Source organism: Ictidomys tridecemlineatus, chromosome 7 (genome assembly GCF_052094955.1).
Source record: "Ictidomys tridecemlineatus isolate mIctTri1 chromosome 7, mIctTri1.hap1, whole genome shotgun sequence".
NCBI lineage: Eukaryota > Metazoa > Chordata > Mammalia > Rodentia > Sciuridae > Ictidomys > Ictidomys tridecemlineatus.
The window spans coordinates 34,835,257-34,856,552 of NC_135483.1; the positions used below are offsets into that span (position 1 = coordinate 34,835,257).

The window sequence follows — 21,296 nt, forward strand, 5'->3', positions numbered from 1 at the left end:
GCACCTAAGCACCATCAAAAGAGGCTTGTATTCCTTTGGTATTGCTTTAGAGGGCCATCGGTCAGGCTGGAGGGAAGGCACCTGGATCCTGGAAGTGGCCTTGAGCCACTTCCCCGCCCCCACTAGAGCTGGCCCCAGCCTCATTAGCACATCACACGCACTGCACACGGGATTCTGGGCCGAAGAGCTAGTCAGAGAGTGGAGAGAATGGGTCCTGCCCACCCGCAGCAGAGCTAATTAAAAGGAGAAACCTGTTTTCCACATGTGCCTCTTCAATATGCACACATAGTGCTTTCTTGTCATTACATGCCTCACTTGTCACCAAAGCATTTTCAATCAATTCTGGCGTTTTTTTTCTTATACCTTTCGATTTAGCACATTCTTTCCTTAATGCTCCTCCCCTTTATTCCTTCAGCTGCTTCAAACAATTTTCTCCAGCATTTGAACAAACCCACATACATTCCCCTTCCCTTATTTTTCTTTTTTAAACAAAGAGAATGCTGCTTTCTGTTGGGGGGGGGAGGGGAAAGCACCAGAGACAATTTCGTTCTTTGGGTCTACATGGCGGATCTTGAGTCGAATGTTCTTTTTTCACCTGCGTAGAACTTTAATTAGCGCAAGTGAGAGGTCCATGCCAAGAAACGGGGCACCACATCACAGTTGCTACTGCAGAGCAGATTCCTTCCCTTAATAATGCCGTTTCCAGCTGAATCCTGCTTGCAGCCCTGATACAGAAAGCGTGTGCCTTAGACACTGGTTCCTGATGCTTTCAGGTTGCCTTGGCCCTGAGCTTCCTGACAGCCAGTACTGTGCAACCCCAGGTTTCCTGTGCAACCCCAGGTTTCCTGTGCAGTATGATCCACAAAGCATTTCACATGTATCTGTCTCATATCAGCCACACGCGTACCCTGTTAGGAAACAGGTAACGTCACCCCCATTTTGGTGATGAAAAAATTGAGGCTCAGAATGAGTAAATAATAGAGAATGAACTAAAACTGGGCCAAATCTGTCTTTGTGTTGCTAATGTAAGATGTCCAAGAGCTGTCTATGGTTAAAGAGAATATCTATTTTTAACAATGTGCTAAAATGTTTCTTTCTTCTTTCCATAGTCCAAGATTGTCCTAAACTTTGATTTGATAGAATTATTTTCTACAATCCTCTAAGTCAGGCTCTTTTCTGTCCCTGGGTCTTGCTTTGTTTGAGGTCAGTGTGGCAGGCAAAGATGCTACTTTCTTCATTTCCAGTTCTGATATTTTAGTTCTTTACCTGAAGATTTGTGGAGTCATTGGAATGTGGCCCAGTAAGGAAAACAATTCTCCTCCATTATATTTAAGTTAAGATAGATGGTGAAGATTAAAGGAACTATCTACAAATTATTGTGTTCCAGAAGCCTTCTGAATATTTCATTTCTAATGGAAGTGCTGGGTGGTTTTAAGCAACATTATCCATCATAAAACAATTTGAAAAGGCGGGGGGAATCCCATGGGGTAACAAAAACTGTTTTTCATCAGAAGTAGCCAGTTTTCACAAAATGCTAGAAATTTTTATATTAAAAATAGCTAAGCACACAGTCATGGTTACAAAGATGCTTTGGAATGAGAGTAAATGTTGAATCTTTTAAACATCTATCTGTGTGTATCTGGATGAGCTTTTTTGAAGAAAAATTACAAGTTTTAGAAAATCTCAGAAACTTTAAAACGGTGTCATTTATAATGTAAAATTAAAGCAGTTGAAATTCAGTGGCTGACTCATAGTTCCCACATCCATCGTCAGCTCTCCTGAGCTCAGATGGTTTTCTTTAAAAATTAGTGATATCAGCTAAGTGGGACTATTTCCCACTCCTACCCACAAAGAAAAGTGCTTTTGTGAACATGTCAACTCTGTTCCATTATATGCCATCATGGAGTGAGGCAGAAGCAAGCTGGCTGTTCCTACTTGATCACCAATACAATATAGGAGCCAAGTCCAAATAAGAAAACCCTAAAATGTCCATCCCCTTATTTTATGTGCATAAGCTACTTGGTTAGAACAGAAGGATTTTATATCTAGATGAGATCTTTGAAGGCTTTTCAGTCCAGCCTCTTTATTTTGTACATGTAGAAACTAAAGCACAGAGAGGTTCAGCAACTTGTCCAGCCAGGTCACACAGCTGGTAAAATAAAATAGTAGGCTGAGACTAGAACCCAGGACCGTGTGACCCTGTCTGTGCTCCTTTTACTCCATTGTTTCACAGGGAGGAGATGCTCTGCCCTGAATCACTCCACACTTGCTCTTTCCACAGCTCCACACCACTGTCACTCAGCAGTGCTTTCCATTGGTATCATGCTAAAGATAACTGGGAGGCAATTTTGTCCCTCCATCGATGTGAAGCCAGCCATCTGTCTCCCCCAAATCTGATCTTCACTCTGCAATCAATTCAGATTGCTCTAGACTCAGCAGTTCATTTCTTCCTGTGATTTACTTTCTAGTTTCTTCCTTCTGGACACATTTCATTTCCAACAAAATCTACCCAAGATGGCGCTCCACCAGCTTCTCCTTCGTCCTTAGATTCCCATATGTATTAATCCCACTGCTGTCCTTCTTGTCTCCCAGCCCTAAAATTCTGGTCATTGTTGGTCTCCTCCTTCCCTGAACTCTGTGCTTATCCATAACCCACCCTCTCTGAATTCCACTGTTGGGTAATTTTTTTCTTAACTGTGGGAAGGGCCACTTAATGGGATTCCTTGAATCAAGTCTGTCTTGAGATGCTTTCCTAATAGTCACAGAAAGTCTAACTGGACCTAGAAGCACCATCCTAGCTCCTGGGTTGGCTGGTCGCATCATCTCTGTGGATTTATTACATCATTTAAACCTGAGAAACTGATGTGACTCCATTTTTGAGAAACCAGCCTCTACCTCAGAGCAAAGCCTGACCAAGGAAAGGGGCGTAACCCTTGCCCTTGGAAAAACCCACAGAGCACTCCTAAGTACATTCCCACCCTGCTGAGTTGTTTGTGTACAAATAACAAGAGAGATCTGCAGTGCCAGGTGTCCCTGACTCAGGCTACGTGAGGACCCATAGCAACCCCCTAGCAACCATCAATCAGCATGAGACAAGGAAAATACCTGGGATGCTAGATGACCCCCCATTAGTTTATGGTGGTTGAAACCATGTAGTTCATCATGTACTCCCCTCATGGCTTAAACCAATCAATTCAAACAAATCCCCCTCTTATACTAACCAATCACCCTTACCCAACTTGTTCCCACCAGTGAATGTGCTAATCAATGTTAAGAGTTGTTGTTTGATTTTCCCACGGTATGGAATGATTTGCTGTGTGATGTTGTGACTCATAGAGTATCCCCCCAAAACCTATAAAATCTCACTGAACAAAGGACCAGGACTCACTCCCTGGGACCGCTGCATCTGGAACGGTTGTGAGTCCAGGCTTGAACTTGCAATAAAGACTCTTGTGTGATTGCATCGGATTCATCTCCTGGAGGTCTATTGGGGTCCTACGAATCTGGCATTACAAACCTTCAGCTGCAGCTTATCCACTTATGAAATAAAGTGGAGCACAAGAACCATCGATCTCTAAAAAGATGCTTCCAAGTTAACAATTCTCATTCTCTGTCTCTCATTCCACTCTGTTCCACAGATTGCTTCCAGAGAAACCTTCCTAAATCACTGACCATTCTCCTCTCCCCCACTGCAAAATCCTTCAGTTCCTGCTCCTTTCACATGAATTCCAATCTCCTTAGCCTGGCACTAGAGACCCACTACAGATTGGCACCAAATGCTTTTTTCTGGCTCCTCCTGCCTGCTCTTCTCCACAAGCCCACTCTCCAGCTAACACTGACTACTCTCTTCTCAAAACACACATGCCAAGTTTCACATCGTTTTGCTCTAAGAGCACCAAATGCTTTCCACCTTGTGCTATAGGTGGAGCATATGCCACATCTGTGTGAGCTGCTTGCAAGCAGGGGATACACCTTCTTCATACACCCAGCACCCAGGAGGTCCCCAGTAAATAATTCTTGAATCCATGTATTCAGCCCAGAATCCCACTGGAATTTTTCAGCTAGCATATCCCATTCTTGATTCATACTGGGCTTCCCAACCAAATCCCTACACCTTTTTAATATAATCTTTAGCTAAGCAAGTTCTCTTTCATTCTTGCCTTTTGCCTATTTTTGAATCAATATTTAGAACATTATTATTAGAGTTTAATTTTTACCCATTTTTCTTATCTGTATAGGTCTTTTTGGATTCCTAAGTCTCTTGTCTAGTTTATTGACTTCTCATTGTATTATTCACAAGGAAATGTGTATATTGACCAGGTTTCATTGACATTATTGATGCAGGAAAAAAAACAGATGTTTGCCATCTTGGCATCTCATCCTTGACAATGATCTCTTACCTTTTAGTCTTCTGATACAGTTGTTTAGCCATCTATGACTAGTCCCTTTTTCTGGTAATTCATTGTGCACACAGAGAACAAAGACTAATCTTACTAACTCATTCAGTCCCTTTACTGAAAACCAATTATGTACAGAGCATAATCATTTGATATGATAATCATATCAAATAATGATTAAGATTTGGTCCCCTTTTCTCTTTGAACTTTAAAGAGAAAACAGGACGAATTCACAGACAAATGGAGTGCCTGGGTAACGGGAGGCAAATCATAAGAGGTAGATCAGAGGGAGTTTCCAAGGAAGGCGAGGTTGGGTCCTAGCTAGGATTCTCCCTGAATGTTTTTTTCATAAGTGGGATGAAGCACAGGCTCTGGTGCTAAGCTGCTGTGACAAAGACAGTCCAAATTCACAGCTTTGCCACGATGGCTCTTCATTTTTTATCTCCTCCCGCTCAAGATAGGCAGGTAGTCCAAGTCCAGTGGCACTGCCCTCCTCAATAGGAGGCTGACACGTGGGTGTTCAAGGTGAGTGCTTCACCATCTCCCAGTCAGAAGGAAGGGAGACACCAAGAGGGCAGTCATTTTAAGAATATTCAGGAAACTGCATCCATGGCTTCCCTTCTTAATCACACTGGCCTGAGGGTGGTCACGTGACTAAGCCCAGACGAAAGGGAGTCTGGGAAATGTAGTCTTACCCTGGATATCTCCCTGCCCAGCTAAAACTCGATGGCATTGGAAGAAAAGGGAAACAGAACAGGCCACTGGGAAGACAACTGGCAGCCTGCCACGAGGAGAAGGAGAACTCCACGTGAGGAGAAAAGCTGCAGGAGAGGGAGCTGATTAATTATATCTCAGCTGAGTGGATGTTACCAGGAACATAGATTTGGATTTCATAGGAAAAAAATTAGGATCCTGAAAGAAGGAATGGGCTATCTTGAGCATCAGCCTTCGTGGCTTCCAAAAAACTATCTAGAAAAAAATGGTCAGAAGAACTGATGCTTGGAGGGATGTTGGAGAAGTGTACCTGGGTGGTCGGCCTTGAGGGGGGGATAGGAAGAGAGGCCCTGGAAATGCACCACAGCCCCAGCTCTGATGGAAGCCCGGAGGACCGACCAGGAGGAATAGGTGAGGAGAGACCTCAGGATCAGAGAATAAGCCGGAAGTGCGGCTCAGCATGTGTGGCTTGGATGTGTCTGTCAGAAGGCAGCAGGGCACAGGGGAAGGCAGATCAGGGAAGTGCATTTGATGGGCCAGGGCAGAGATGATGAAGGTCAATCCAGGGAGCCTCCTTCTCTGGGGTCAGGAGTGGATGGTGCAGCATCTTCCCAAGCCCAGGAAACAGAGCTGGTTCTTTCTCTATAGAACAAGGAGCATCACAGTCGGTTCTGCTCATGAGAAGGCGTTTTGTTCATGCAAAAGTGTTTTTTTCTCACTCTGTCCTGATTTTCGTCTCTGTTCAAAATTCAGTAAAAGCATTACGGAATTTTAAAATAATGCAGCTCATTCTCCCCCACTCTTAAGTTCAACGAAGGTATTTCATCTGTTTGTTCTTAAAGTGCAACTCTTCTCTGGATTTATATGTGCTCTGATAGGAAATGCTTTGTGTATAAAAAACTATTCCCTTTGGAGGATGCTGTTGTTGCTTTGTGTCTCATCCAAGAATATATTTCACATCTGCTAAATAGTAGCATTTTCCCCACTAAGCAAATTCCAAACCAAGAGAGTCAAAGCCTGCAACTCTTACCAGCCGTCACATTTAAAGAATGAACTGTCAATGGACATTCTTGTCAAGTGGCCCCTGTGGATCCCTTCTTCCCATTCTGTTGTCTGGAATGTGGATGTGATATCTGGCATTCTAGCTGCCCTTTTGGATCAGGAGAATGAGTGGAGTGGACACTCTAAGCTGTGGGGATGGAGAAGTAAATGGAAGGGGCCTGGTGATGATCCTGTTGCCCTCAAGTGTGCATGTGTCTGGAAGGCAGGGGTGTCCCTGATGTTAGAGTCATCCTACTTCCTCCTCCAATTTAATACTTGCTTCATGTCAGGCTCTGGCCTAAGGATTTACATGCATGATTCCATTTGCATCTCTTTAGGGCTAGTTCCCTCTTTTCTCCCATTTTATAGATGAGGCAACTGAGCACAGAGAGTTTTAGTGGCTTGGGCAGGGTTGCCCAGGACTGAACCTCCCTCTGTGGGATTCCAGAGCTTGGTTCTCCTCAGAGGAGCTGATAGCGCAGAAAGACTTGGTCTCTACCCTTCAGGCCTCCAAAGCCAAGAAATGAGGTCACCACCAGAGGACTCTATGGAGGTCACAGAAACCAGGAACAGGCAGGGCATGAACCTGGACCTGAAGTTTGGTGGAAGATTCAGAATCAAGCTTTTGGGGGGAAGAGAAAGGAGACATGGGGTGAAGTATGGCTGAGGCGACACAGGCAGTTCCAGGACCCCAAGTGGGCCAGACTCACTCCCATATGGCCTAAGAATAAACAGCACAGGCTATGGAGCCAGGTCACCTGAGTTCACCCTAGCTGCATGACCTTGGCCAAGGTAGTTAGTGCTTCTGTGCCTCAGTTTCCCTGTATGCAACCAAAACATAATAACAGTGTCTGTCTCAGGGGAGTGTCTTGAGGATTGCTGGGTATCTCTGAGACAGAGGCTATTTTCCTACATTACCTTCTATCTTCTTTTTTCTCTAGTAATAAGCACTTCTGTTTAACTATGCACATGACCACTCAGAATAAACATTCTATTTCCCACCCTTCGTTGCAGACATATAAGTGTCTTGCCAATGAAATATAAGCAGATGCTATGTACAGCTACCGAGGAAGGGTTGCTGGCATATACACTGCTTCCTTTTTCTTCTTTGTTCCTTCTTCCCCTTCTGCTGCCTGGGATGTGGATGTAATATCTGGCATTCTAGCTGCCATTGTGGACCATGAAGATGAGTGTCGTAGACACTCTAAGGATGGATGGTGGAGCTGTGGGCTGGAAGAAGCCCGTGTACCTGAAAACTTCATGAGCAAAGTCATCATACCAGGCCTCTGGGACCCCCTAGTCCTGTACTTTCACACGAAAGAGAAATAAACAACTCTCTATTCAAGCTATGTTATTTGGGGGCCTTTGTTACTTGTGGTTAAATGTAATCTTACCTGTAAAATATTTCAAACACATAAGGTGATGTCTGGCACACAGTGGGCAATTCAATAAGAATTGAGTTGTTTTATTATTTTGTGCAAATAATGGATGAAGTGAAGTCAAATTATGGAAGGGCTTCAAAATCAAGAGGAGAGTTTTGACCTTGATGTAAGGCAAAGTTTATATCTGTTGTTTCTAAAATTTAATTTGAGAATAACTAAACCTAAATGACCCACAATCAACAGGACAATCCTTTAAAGATAAAAGGCAAGAGCTGTGGAAACAGGAGAGAGAATTCTATCAGAACCCTGGCTAAGGGTGGTTATTAAAACTGTGCATTCAACTTAGCTCTGAATTGCCTGGTTATTTGGGTTCTGAAAAGATAAAGACTTTCCAGGCTTTTGAGCAGAGGTTTCCTGTTATGCAAGGTCTTTGGAAAGCAGTTGAGTCTGGAACTTCCTAATACAGATGGGTGGGAAAAAAATAGGAGTTTGCTAAGGAAGCCATTGCAGGATCCCTGCTACCAAGTAAGGATGGGTGGGCACAGCAGAATAGAAATCAGGGAACACATACAGAAGACAATTTGAAGGGGCTTCAGCGGACATAACAAGGAACCACTCTGGGGATAAAGGAAATATAATGCCAAGATGACTGGTATCACATCTGAGCAATTTCATCAGTCAGGTGTTGGCTACTGGAGTGCTGTGTATAATCCCATGCATCCAGCACATTACAACAATAAGCACTTGCTGATTGCTTAAGGGTGTGTAGCTCAGCTGTGACTCTAAAGGGTAGTGGACCAGGATGCTAATTGTGTTTAGGTCTATTTCAATTATCTCTTTATTCTGGGGCCAGAGGCCACCCAGGCAAATTCATCTTGAGGCAAACAACAGAAATGCAAGAGTGTAAACCAAGCCACAAAAGCACATGGAAAACCTCTGCTGACCTCACTTCCAAGAAGGTTCCTATCGGTCAAAGCAAGTCACATGGTTAAGTCCAAAACTGAATCGGGACAAAGGTATTGGACAACTCTCCCAAGAGGCATCCCAAGGTCACATCATGGAAAAAGTAACAATATGGCACACTAACCCATTTATTAATTGAGCAACTAAAGAGTGCTGGCCTAGACATGGAAATGAGGAGTGGAGTGGAGTGAGATGCTGGGTTTCCTAATCATCTGCACCTGTGATGTGACAGGCATCTGGGCTCCAGATCTAAGTCTGGGCCACCCTCAGCTTTTCTCTTGCTGCTATCTTTCTGTCAAAGATGTGGCATCAAGATCACCAAGTGGAACTTCTTCCTGCTTCTAGGTTTCTTACCCTTTTCACTTTCTCTTCCTGGTGACTAGAATCCTGCTATATAGTAGCTCCTCCAAACCACCTTGCAAATGACCGCCAGTGGATCTCCCATAAAAACAGCTGTCCAAATTGGACATGCTATCAATGAAAAGGCTAGAAGGAAATATTCCAAAATGTCACTTTGAGGGATGGGACTTCTGGCTATTTTTGTGTCTTTCTGAGTTTTTCAAACTTTCCACAATATATGAAAATAAATTTTATTATTTCAAATATTTTAAAAATATTTTTATTAGTTGTTGATGGACATTTATTTTATTTATTTATTTGCATGCGGTGCCAAGAATCAAACCCAGTGCCTCACATATGCTAGACAAGCGCTCTACCACTGAGCCACAACCCCAGCCCTAATTCAAGTATTTTTTTTTTATGATTAAAAATAAATAAATAAATCCTGTCATTGGCTCCATTCTATTCTCATCCATCTTTTGCCAGGAAATATTTGAAGAAAAATACTATCTAGGAAGCATTAGTCAGCCTAGAAGACCTGCCAGGCTATTTCTTCCTGAAGGGACACAGGGGCAGGTATTGTTCTACTAAAACTAATTTCAAAGGTGTGGGGAAGGGACTTTTTGCATGAATACAAAAGGAAACACATACAGAAGACAATTCAATGGAGCTTCAGTGGATATGACAAGGAACTACTCTGGGGATAAAGCAAATAGACATTTTCCTCTTTTTCTTCACTTAGTTGTCTTGGTTTGAACTTGTCTAGGAGCTAAGTCAGGCGTGAAGCAGCACAAGAGATCTTCCAGTTGGTTTACTTTCAAAATTCTCATCAGTTCCTTTGATGGCGAGTCATGGCACCGCCATCTTGTATCTGATGGCAGGCAAAGTTCCAACCTGGAAAGATCCTCCACATACCGAGGGTTATTTTTAACATCCCAATCCTGACTCTCTCAGACTTCAGAAGAGTCTGTTTTATATGGAAAGTTTTGGAGTCAGGCTAGTCATGATTGGTGTTACTTGCATAGATTCTTTTTGGATCTGACCTCTCTCCCTCCCCACGGCCATCAAGTTTCTTCCATCTCATTTAAAACTTCCCCAAGTTACCATTTTCACTTCCTCCTTTTGGATGCACTTTGCTGCCACCGCCCACAAGGCCTCACTCTGTTTTACTTCTTTAATGATACCGCTCTGTGGTCATCAACCACTTACCTGCCAAGTCCAAGTGCAGCCTCTCTCAGCTATGCATGAGATCTTCAATTATTCATTCATTCTTCAAACCCTTATTCCCTTGGCTTCTGTGAAATCATGCTCTCCTGGTTCTCCTTGGCTCCCCCTGGTCATTTTAATTCCTACTTCTGTTTTTTCCTCCCTTCAGCCTGTACGTGCTGTGGAGTTCCATCCTCTGCCCATTGTAACTCTCACCCCATGCTCTCTCTGTGGTCTGATTATTTCTTGGTTTTAACTGCAATGCATGTGCTGATAACCCCAGCCCAGATCTTCTTTCCCCTCTGATTCATAATTCCTGGAAATGCTGGCTACCACATGACCACCATATCCAAAGCAGGACTCCTCATCTGTCCATTATTTGGTTAAAACAGTAAGCAGAAGAACTGTTTCTGCATCGCTTATGCACAATGACATAAACTGGAATGACTACAAGGTGGTTTCTAGAATCAAGGGGGCCACTGAACAACCTGGTGTCTGGGGGACAAGAACTAGGTCACTCTAGGGATTCCCAGGAGCAAATTCAACATGCCCAGTGTGGATCATGCTCCACTTCTTGGCATCTGTTATCAGAATAGTGAAGTATTTAACATCCCAGATGACAAGACAAGAACTACCAGGCTTTCCAAATCTGCTGTTACTTCTACAATCTCCATCTTGGTAGCTCTGCCATCCATCCATCTACCCTAGTACCTCTTCCCCTGGTCTCTCTCATTCTCTCCAAAGGTAATCATCATGTAATCCTAAGATTTTACTCTTAAAGTAATTCTTCAAAACAGTTGTCCCTTCTCCATCATTTGGACCTAGTTTGGGGTCTTATTGTTTCTTCTCCTGATGACTATCAAGCCTCCTACAAAGATTCTCTGTGTCCAGCCTTGTCTATTTCAAATTCATTCACCACTTGAGAGCAGGATGGTCTATCTAAACCCAAATATGATCATGTGACTCTCCTGTTTAAACCCTTTACTAGAGAGTGAGCTATGGGGCTTACAGTCCCAGATTCTTGATATAAAAGACAAATTCAGCCAGGGTATTGCCCTTACCACCCTACTCCTGACCTCCGGCTATTATCAGACCCTCTTTATAACTCATTGAGACCTCACCTCCCCAGGCTGTCTTCCCTTAAGTCTTCCCTGACAGCTCATGTTTACTTGAGACCCTCCCCCCTCTGCATGTTTCCATGATGCTGTGGACACATTATCATTACTACCCATTTTTGGTAAGTGTCTGATGCTGTCTCTTCCACTATTTGTCAGTTCTTGAAAAGCAGGTACAGGAGAAGGTATATGGTAGGTGCTCAATGGATGTTTTTGAATTATTACTGATTTTGGTAAATCATATTAACTCTGAGTTTTAGCTTCTTCATGGCAAAAAGGAGATAATTACCTCCCTTGTGCTGTGAAATTAAATAAGATTTACAAACAAAATCCCTTGCTTTGACCAGGAGTGAGGTCGCACACCTGTAATCCCAGTGGGACTGAAGGCTGAAGCAGGAGGATCACAAGTTCAAAGCCAGCCTCAGCAACTTAGCAAAGCCCTAAGCAACTTACTGAGAGTCTGTCTTAAAATTAAAAGGGGGGGGGCTTTGAGGATGTACTTAGTGGTTAAGCACCCTGGTTCAATACCTGGTACCTAATTAATTAATTAATTAATTAATGCCTTGTTCTGGGTCTGGCTCATAGTAAGGGCTCAATTAAAAGTCACTTTCTGAATGATCATTTATCCTCCTAGAACAATTTTAACTAAAAGGGGAAGTTACCCTTTGTTTAAATGTGTATCTCTCCTATCTGACCACAGCTCAGTGAGAAAAGAAGGCCATGTCTATAATATCCAGTTCAACTTTTTGCACATGACAGGTGCTTTATACATTCTTGGTATAAATGAACAACTTCTGTATATGCTTATTTGATCATTAATTTGCATTTTCAATTTCTTTATGTTTTTTTTCCTTTTTCCCATTATATAAATTACTAACTTCAATTTATTTGACATGTACTGCTTCCTATTATCAACCAACCAAAGCTGGAGAAAAAATGGAGGCTGGGCTATGGGATAAGACATAAAAATTATGTAGTCAGGGTGTTTCCTGGCCACACTGTAGCTCTAGAGAGGCCATCTGCAAATGCACTTCTACCTGCTAAGCATAAGAAGCCCATGATTTACATGTAATGGCACATTTCATCTCCAACTGCACTAGAGGGAGGTAGGTGCTGTGTCCAACTATACCAGGCAGGATCAGCAGGGCACAGATCAGCATGCTCAAGCTGGGAAACTGAGGAGAGTTTAGCAGAGGACTTTGAGGGTGGACAAGGAAAGGAGTCCTACAAAGAATGGTATGATACTCCAGGTCCAGCAACATTTGGGGGTCTTCATCCCTGCAGCGGTGAGGAAGAGCCAACCCTCAGCCATCCAGGAGGGAAGGAGCCAGGAGACTAATACCCTGACCTCCCTTCTGTCTGCCACAGTACTCCGATGACCAGATGAACCAGAAGATGAAGGCAAAGAAGCCTACTGATGGGGTCCAGATGGATGAGTAGAGAGTAACTTTGGAAGCATCAAAAGGATGTGTACAGCCAGACCAGAGAGTGCGAGTTGGTACAATCCAGGTGGCCTAGGTTTTGCACCGTGGCTTTGCTCTTTGGCTTCCACAACAGTGTCAAATGATTCCATTTCTCTGGCTTTGGTTGCTCACTAACTGTTCTTTTATTGTCACCCTTGAAACCAGGCCAGACACAGCAATCCGGGATGAGCTAGTTTTCCATGAGGACTCTAGTAGGTAGTCATGTCAGCACAGGATAAATGAGTGACCTCAAAGTAAAGCAGAAAAACAGCCACTCTTTATAAACACACACACACACACACACACACACACACTATGCTGCTCTATTAGCTCCTGGGAAACTACCTGGCAACTTTCTTCTGACAGCACAGAGCCTATTTCAAATGGCACAAAACAATGTCCCAGCCATGGGTTAGGAGCCTAGACTTGGAAATCAGACTGGACAGGACTAGATCCCAATTCTGTCACTGGCTAGATGAACTTAGGCTTCATCTGCAAAATGGAAATTATAATACCAATGAGGATGTTGTTAGGATTCGTTGAAATATGACATTTGTTTCTCACTCTTCACCTGTTAGCTCAAAGAGTACTGTGGTGGCTTCTGCAGTTCTGCATTGACATAACTTTTTCTTTTTCTAAAATATATATATTTGTAGATGGACACAATACCTTTTATTTATTTATTTTTATGGAGTGCTGAGGATCGAACCCAGTGCCTCACATTTACTAGGCAAGTGCTCTACCACTAGGCCACACCCCCAGCCCTTCTTTACATTTTATTTAGAGACAGGATCTCACTGAGTTACTTAGGGCCTCACAAAAGTGCTGAGGCTGGTTTTGAACTCGTGATCCTCTTGCCTCAGCCTCCTGAGCTTCTGGGAGTACAGGCATGAGCTACCATGCCTGGCCTGACATAACTTTTTTTTTTCTTAAAGATGGACACAATATCTTTATTTATTGTATTTATTTTTATGTGGTGCTGAACATCGAACTCAGTGCCTCACATGTGCAAGGCAAGCACTCTACTGCTGAGCTGTAACCCCAGCCCCAACTTCTTGATTTACTCATCCTAACTCCTTGAATCCTTTAGGAGGATATTTCACAACTAAGAAGGATAATGATATCTTGTAACAATTTATAGTTTTGAAGTGCTTTTTCTACATTATCAGATATGATTGTTGCCAAAGCCCAGTCAGAAACGCTACACAAATGTTACTCTATTTTAAAGGTGAAGAAACTATCACTTGAAGAGATTCAGTGATTACTGGGAAAGACTAAGTGACTGATTCAAGGGCAGAAAATGCAGCATAGGGCGGAGTCAGTAATGGCATCCCACTAAAAAGGCAGCACCTGCCTTGCTTGTCTGTACTGGGCCGGTTGACCCCAGTGCGCGCCCGGACGTTGCTCTGTGGCAGTCACTTGCATGCTGGGTACTGGATCACTTAACAATTTGAGTTTCACCAAATTTTAATTACGTCCTTCATTTCTAACAAAGAATATCTGAGCCACTTCCTCTAGCTACATCTGCGATCAGGGGCGTTGGTGTGTCTGTCTTCCCTCCTGCAACCGACTTCTCTGCAATGTTATTTTTGTTTTTGGTACCAAGGATTGGACCCAGGGGCACTTTACCACTAAGCCACATTCCCAGCCCTTTTTAATATTTTATTTAGAGACAGGGTCTTGCTGAGTTGCTCAGGGCCTTGCTAAGTTGCTGAGGCTGGCTTTGAACTCAGCACCCGCCAACCCCCCAGCCCCTGGGATTACAGGCAGGCAATACTGTGCCTGACTTTCTGCAGCTTCTCATGGCAGACAGCAGTGTGCTAATCCTGCTGGCTTTCTTGAGTGCTTTCTCTTGTGGTCAGGGAGAGCAGCACTGGCCTCCAGATTTGAGTTGCTAGGGGTGGATGTTTTTCAATAAGAAGCCCATCTCTGAGCACAGAATGCACACAAGCATCAGCTCCTTTCGAGAGAGCTATTTTTGTCTTTCATCTTCAGAGACTGTGTTCCAAAATAGGGAGACAAGTATCAGGAGGAGAAAAAAAAATAGCCAATGGCTCCAGCTCAGAAGAAAGCAAATCACTGCCATTTCACCACCAGTAACAGCGGCAACAATTGCCTCCATGGTCCTGGACGACAGCCTGAGTGGGAGGTCAGCAGCCCTTGGGCAAAGTACCATGCCCTGCGCTGTGATCTTTCTGTGGGATTTCTCACCATACATTTCATGAAACAGGGTTTGTTGCCATGGTTACTAGCAAATCACATGACAGCCTGGCTACTTAGAAGTGTAGGAGAACAGATCAGACTGTGATGGGGGATAGAAGGTGTCTCTCCTCCCAGCTCAGTCCCATTTCCTTAGCTGGCCTGGATGACCTCAAAGTCTTCCCTATATGTGACCTGCCCATACTCAGGGTTAAGGACCAGTCATACATGGCTTTCAAAATGAGATCATGGCAAGTTTTCAGTAAGGGCCTCTCCTTTTGGTTTCAGGAGCCCCTCTCTCCCTGCCCAGCCCCTTCCTTCCTGGCCACACACACACACACACACACACACACACACACACACACACACATACTGTCATTAAATAGTCGAATAGGTGGGAGGGGGAGGAGCCGTCAGCCTACACCACATCTCTACAATCTGAGGACGGCATGAGTCAGGGAATTTTGAAGCTGTGATACAATCAGTTCATGGATGCCTCCCGGAGGTGGAGGGAGGGAGTATGGACTTGCCCAGATCCTAAAGAGACCCAGCAGGGTCTGCTGTCCCAGACACAGCCTTGGTGGGGGTCTGCAGAGACCTTTAGCCTCAGAATCATGGAATTGGGTCCATTCTCACAAGCCCTGCTGGAGTGTGGTGGGCCTCACCCCACAGATACCACCTTCCAAGGGAGAAGCCTGGAGAAAGCTTTCAGAAAAGGAAGCGCTCAGCCTCTCCCCTCCCCCTCCTCCCCAACTGTGTCAGGCCTGGTTAGCACAGCCATGTGCCAGGAGCTGGTGAGTGGGTGCGCCTCAGCAGCAGCAGCAGCACTGGCTCCACAACACATCTGTTCTCTGTCGATTACAGATTGCCCACCTCTTTGGGTTCAGATCATATCTGGTCTTTCCAATTCCATCAGTTTCTCCTCTTCTTTCTCCATGGCAAAATTCTAGGTGATGGAAATAGACCCAGGAGAGTCAGTAAAAGGTGGGGCTTGCAAGTCATTCTTCCCTGGCTATGCCAGATGGTTCAGAAAACTTACTTTTTTTTCTTTTTTTTTTTTTTTTTGGTACTTTGGATTTAATTCAGGGTTGGGAAGGGGCTTAACCTCTGAGCCCCATCCCCAGCCTTTATATTTTATTCATTTTTCATATTTTTCACAGAGTCTTGCTAAGTTGCTTAGTGCCTCACTGAGTTGTGGAGGCTGTCTTTGAACTTGAGACCTTCCTGCCTCAGCCTCCCAAACCTCTGAGATTACAGGATTGTGCCACTGTGCTTGGCCAGAGAATTTTCTTCAGAGCCTCTGCCTTAAAAAGTGAAGTATATATTATGGGAGAAAGAAGCCAACATCTTCCCAAATGTAAGGAGCCCCATGGCAGCCCCACAGAGCAAGGGCCATGGAGTGTGTGAGGGCCAGCCTCTGCCAGGTTAGCAGAGCCCTGGGTACCTGCTGTCTTTCTGGTTTGCAGGGCCAGTGAGTAGTCTCTTCTTGCTGGCATGTTATTTTATACTTAACTCTGGGTTATTCAACATGCCAACATTAGACTTTAATTAGTGCTTCCCTGCTAAACCACCCCTACCTCTCCTAGCGGAGATTTTCAAAGGCAGAGACTGTGTCTCACTTGTTCAATTGTCCAGCGCCTCTCTCAGTGCCTGGCATTTGCTGATAATTTATTAAATGCTTGATAGGTGGAAGAGTGAGTGCCACTTGAGCAGACCTGAGGGGCTGAACACTTGGAATCTGGCACAAGACACACTCATATGCACAACCCACTAATTAACTACATTCGTTCATGCAGGCAGGCAGGCACTCATTCCTTGATTCAGATATTCGAGTTGAGTTCCCATGATATTCCAGACACCGAACTCACAGTTTGTTGTGGGACCTAAATGCATTGAGGCACTTAGCATAGTGCCGACTGCATCGAAAGCACTTAAGATATATTAGCTTTTGTTTTCGATCAGGGGGTTATGCTGCAAAAAGGAAATGAAGGTAAGGCCACGCAGGCTCTCTGCAATTACCACTTCCTTCCCTGAGTTATCCCAAGCCATCTGTTCAATAATCCATTCAAGAATGTTTCTGAGGGCTGGGCTTGTGGCTCCGTGATAGAGTGCTCTCCTTATACATGTGAGACACTGCATTTGATCCTCAACACCACATAAAAATAAATAAAATAAATGTGCTGTATCTATCTAAAAGTAAAAAAAAAAAAAATGTTCCCGAGCACCTGCCTCCGTTTTTCTGGTCTAGACTCTTTTGAAAGTAGAGGTAAATGCCTTATAAGATTGACAGGGAGCACTCAAGTGAATTGCTGCTGGTGGGCTCTTTGTGTTTCTGGACACCTCCATGCTGGCTGTGCTAGCAAGCACACCATCTGGTTTGCTAAGGACCTTCTTAAAATGAGGCCAGTGCAACTGAAGGTGGAACTTGGAGCAGGCTCTGGCAGAGCTAGGACTGGCCTGAAGCCCACGGACCCAAGGCAGCCTCTAGGCCAACTAGGCAACAGGTTAGCTGCCCAAGAAAACCAGAGTCAAATCCAAGTCTGCTACCTTCCCATCCTCCAGGTGCACCTGTGGTCTGGCAGATGAGGTTTGTTGTGTGTCTCCAGAGTGAGAAGCTGCCACTCAAGGAAATGCACGGCACCCTCAAGTCCAGCTTTATCTGCTGGGCCCATGGGAGGACCTTGCATTTGTAACAGGAACAAATAGAAAGATCCTAACTATCTCAGAGATGAAAGCTTTACTGCAGTTCAAAGTCCTCTGTGCTTCCTCTGATAAAGGATGTGTGTGCGCGCACACATATGTACACACAAGACTTTCAGACCCTGGGTCACTGCCTCTGACAGACATGATTATTTCATGTGATCGTGTTTTTGAGTCTAGCCTTAAATGGCAAAATAAGCAGAAAGATGACCAGGCAAGGAGCAGAACAAGAGTTGAATTCAGGCACCTTTGTCCGACTAACATGCCAGTGATTTGCCTGGCAGAATGATTCAGCAGTAATCCTGCCAGGGTTCCCAAAGAAAGCCCAAATCTGGAATGACGTAATGTCTCTCCTCCTCTGACGCGGCCGTCTCTCCACCCCCACCACTCCACGCTTGCCATCTCGAGAGCCACCGTTCCATCTGTGGAGCCATCAATTGCCATCTGCATTGTGATGAATATGTATTTTATTATTTCAGTGGTAATGCCAGGTTAATAATTTGATAGAGAAATGAAGACTGGAAAAAAATATCCTGGTCTCTGGTGAGTTAGGTCTCAACAAATCATGAGCGATGTCTGCAGGATGCCTCCAGTATCTCAAATTGGATATTTGATCTCTGCATCCCATGAATATTTATACTTTGAGGTAAAGTGATTGATTTAATTTATCAGTTGAAATTTGAAGTGACTGTCTAGACTTGCTATGTGGCCAGCATTGCAGGGAACATAAAGAGAAAAGGACCCTGTCCCTACTGGGATGTACCTCGTGTGCAGCTGGCAAGCACTTTGGCTGACCTACCCCCCACCCATCACTCTCTCTCTTTTTTCCTGACCGGGTAAAACCAAATGTGGTCACATGAGAAGGTACTCTGGTCTTCAACTAGAGTAAATTTGGTTTTTCTTGCTATTCCTGGCTAGGCATATCATTCATTTTATTTCAAAGAGCAAAGGAAAGAGATCTGGGGAGTTGGGAAGGTTCCGATAAAAATTCTTTGCAGGTAAAAAGAAAATGAAAAAAAAAAAGTTCCCTTTTTTTCTGCTCCTGAATATTGGTATGATGCAAGGAACTCATGCATCTGGTTTGCAAACCTCAGAAAAAATTAGCTGAAAAATTACAGATATGGCGAAAACCCAGGTCCCTGATGTTGATAAGTTGCTAAAAGAAACCTAGAGCTGCCCTGCCTCCAGACATCTCATTATATATGAGATAATAAATTCTGTATTATTTAAGCTGGTCAGATCAAGGCTCTCTGTTCCATAAAAGCAGAAAACATCATTATTACATGAAGCAGTGACTTTTTCACATTTTTGACCATAAACAAAAGTAAGAAATATGTTTACATGTAATGCACTCTATTCTATTTCATTTTTTAAAAAATTCAGGTCATAACCCACTAAAGTGATTCCAAAGCTCACTAATGGGTCATGGCCCACATTTTGGAGAACATTAAAGTCTTAGGGGATGTTAGCTACTGTGATAGAATAGAAAGCATAGAGATTCAATATAAATAATCATCATAGGAGGGAATGATCATTTTGAGATGGGAAAAACAGAGCTGGATATTGAAAAGTAGCTTTATTTTCAGCAAAAGAAAGAAATGGAGAATGGATAAGAATGATTAAGTTAGGCGTAGCTTTGAATGGTAGACAAACTGGAGGCCATCTATGAAGGCCACTGGGAAGCGCTGGGAGGGTTAAAGGTCTGGGGCATCTAAAATGGTAGCAGTTGCAAGTTGGATTGGGTCTGAGTAGCTCTGACTAGCAGAGTTGAAGTTTGAGGCCAACGAGGAGCCCTGTGTCCGTGGAAGTCAGCTTGTCCTCTGTCACTCTGCTCTGCCTGCAGTCACTGCAAAGCCACTTGAGTAGCATTCTCTAACAGGGGCTGCTCCTCAATGCTGAACCAAGAGTAAACTGGCCTTTTGAAAAATTTTGCCCGGCAGCCAGCAATGTAAGCTCACGGTGCTGGTGTGATTCCTGAAAATGAAACCGACAGAGAGTGGGCAAGAGGGGCCAACTTTCCAACTCAGAAAGGCTGCCAATCCTGACTTCTCCTTGTTCTTCTCCTTGTTCCCACCTGCTTGCCTTCTGATGAAAGAAAATTGCCTTCACATTTTGCTAGATTCAGACCCAAAAAAAGGTGGGCTGAGCCCTGTTACTTGGCACCTCTTAAAAAAAAAAAAAATCAGTGGAGGAGGATTTGAAACTGCCAGTTAAATTGGGTGTTTGTGCTATCTGTGGATTTTAATTATCCCTGTCATTCTTTCTCTACTCTCTCCCTGAAAAGCAAAAGTTGACTCTCTCTCATGATGGAAATTAATCAGAACTAATCTGTGACTTCTATCATACCCACAGGGACTGGTAACTCAGAGTGGAATTTTACTGGGAATCCATATACTGAAGAGAAGAAACAGATCTTGAAAAGTCTAAAGTCATCTGGAGCTAAGCTTGATCTTACCCTTTCCCTTCAAATCAGTGACAGTTTTGAATATTTGAGACTGAGTGATTGGATTTCTAGAATATCATTTTTTTTGTCCTGACAGTTGTTACCTTTTGGGGTTTGGGCAAAGTCTCCTGTATTTCTGCCCTATGGGCTCCGTATGGAAAATTACAACCAATGCCTACCCTTTAAGAAAAAGTGAATTGCTTGGTTGGAAGGGGGGGTATTTTGATGATGAAAAGCACCAGCTATATCCATTGCACCCTGACACACAGAATCAAGTGATGATTTAGCATAATTACTGTTGATTGAGCCTCGCTGTCTTTGTCAAGTGGTTTTTTTGGAGTTCTTCTTTGTAGAACCATTTAACACTCCATGTATTACAGTCTAGGACTGGGGTTAACACTCTGAATAAAAGTAAGCATGAAGGAGTGAGCAGTGTATGCTATTCCTCTCCATAAGTACAGCCTTGAACTCGGTGTCATCTCCAGTGTCCCTGCTTCTTACCACCCACAGGCACTTGGCTGTCAGATCTTTCCACATGTTGTTTTCTGCCTCTGTTTCCAATGCTCTTAATATTAACCTCAGTTCTCCCTGTATCTCCACTGATTTGCTGGGATCACCTCTTTGTCCTTCATCTTCCCCTTCAATCCACCCCTTATCTGACTACTGGAGTAACTTCCTAATCACAGCTTTAAACAGGGCACTAGCTTCCTTGCACTAAATTCCTCAATGTCCCATCTCCCATCAAAGTCTAAACTTATTAGAACATCATTAAAGAACCTTCAATACTGGGGCTGGGATTGTGGTTCAGTGGTAGAGCGCTTGCCTCACATGCGTGAGGCACTGGGTTCGATTCTCAGCACCGCATATAAATGAATGAATAAAACAAAGGTCCATCAACAACTAAAAAAAAAAAAAAAATTAAAAAAAAAGAACCTTCAACACTGAGCCCTAACCTATCAGTCCAGTGTTTCCTCCCATGATGTCTGCTTCTTGGCTCAAGAAGGGTAGACAAGAAGCTCCTTCTATTCAGTCGTGAAGCTTTAATTATAAAGTATTATAACTCTCGGGATCCTGCAATACCCTTTAGACTGCAAGCTTTATGCAGATAGGGGCTGGGTTTTTACTATCAGTGCTTACTATGGAGCCAGATACATGATTTATATTCAATAAATATTCGTTGGGTGAATCAATAAGTGAATAAACATAAGTAAATCATAGATTCTAGTTCTAAAGTTCTGGAATCCCACAGATGAGAGGAAAGGGAATGTCATCTGGAAGCCTAGAGGAAAAGTGTATTTCTGAAGATGATATACTTCAGGAACCAGAAGAGAGTT

The 21,296-nt window shown here is 43.7% G+C and overlaps 1 long non-coding RNA gene across 1 annotated transcript; it reads left to right on the forward strand.

Moving 5' to 3' along the window:
• Positions 1-17,891: 17,891 nt before the first annotated feature.
• LOC120892936 (uncharacterized) lies at positions 17,892-20,387 on the forward strand. The gene is made up of 2 exons (XR_005737775.2): positions 17,892-18,165; positions 19,872-20,387. It is a non-coding gene; the product is annotated as an uncharacterized LOC120892936 (long non-coding RNA).
• Positions 20,388-21,296: the final 909 nt, after the last annotated feature.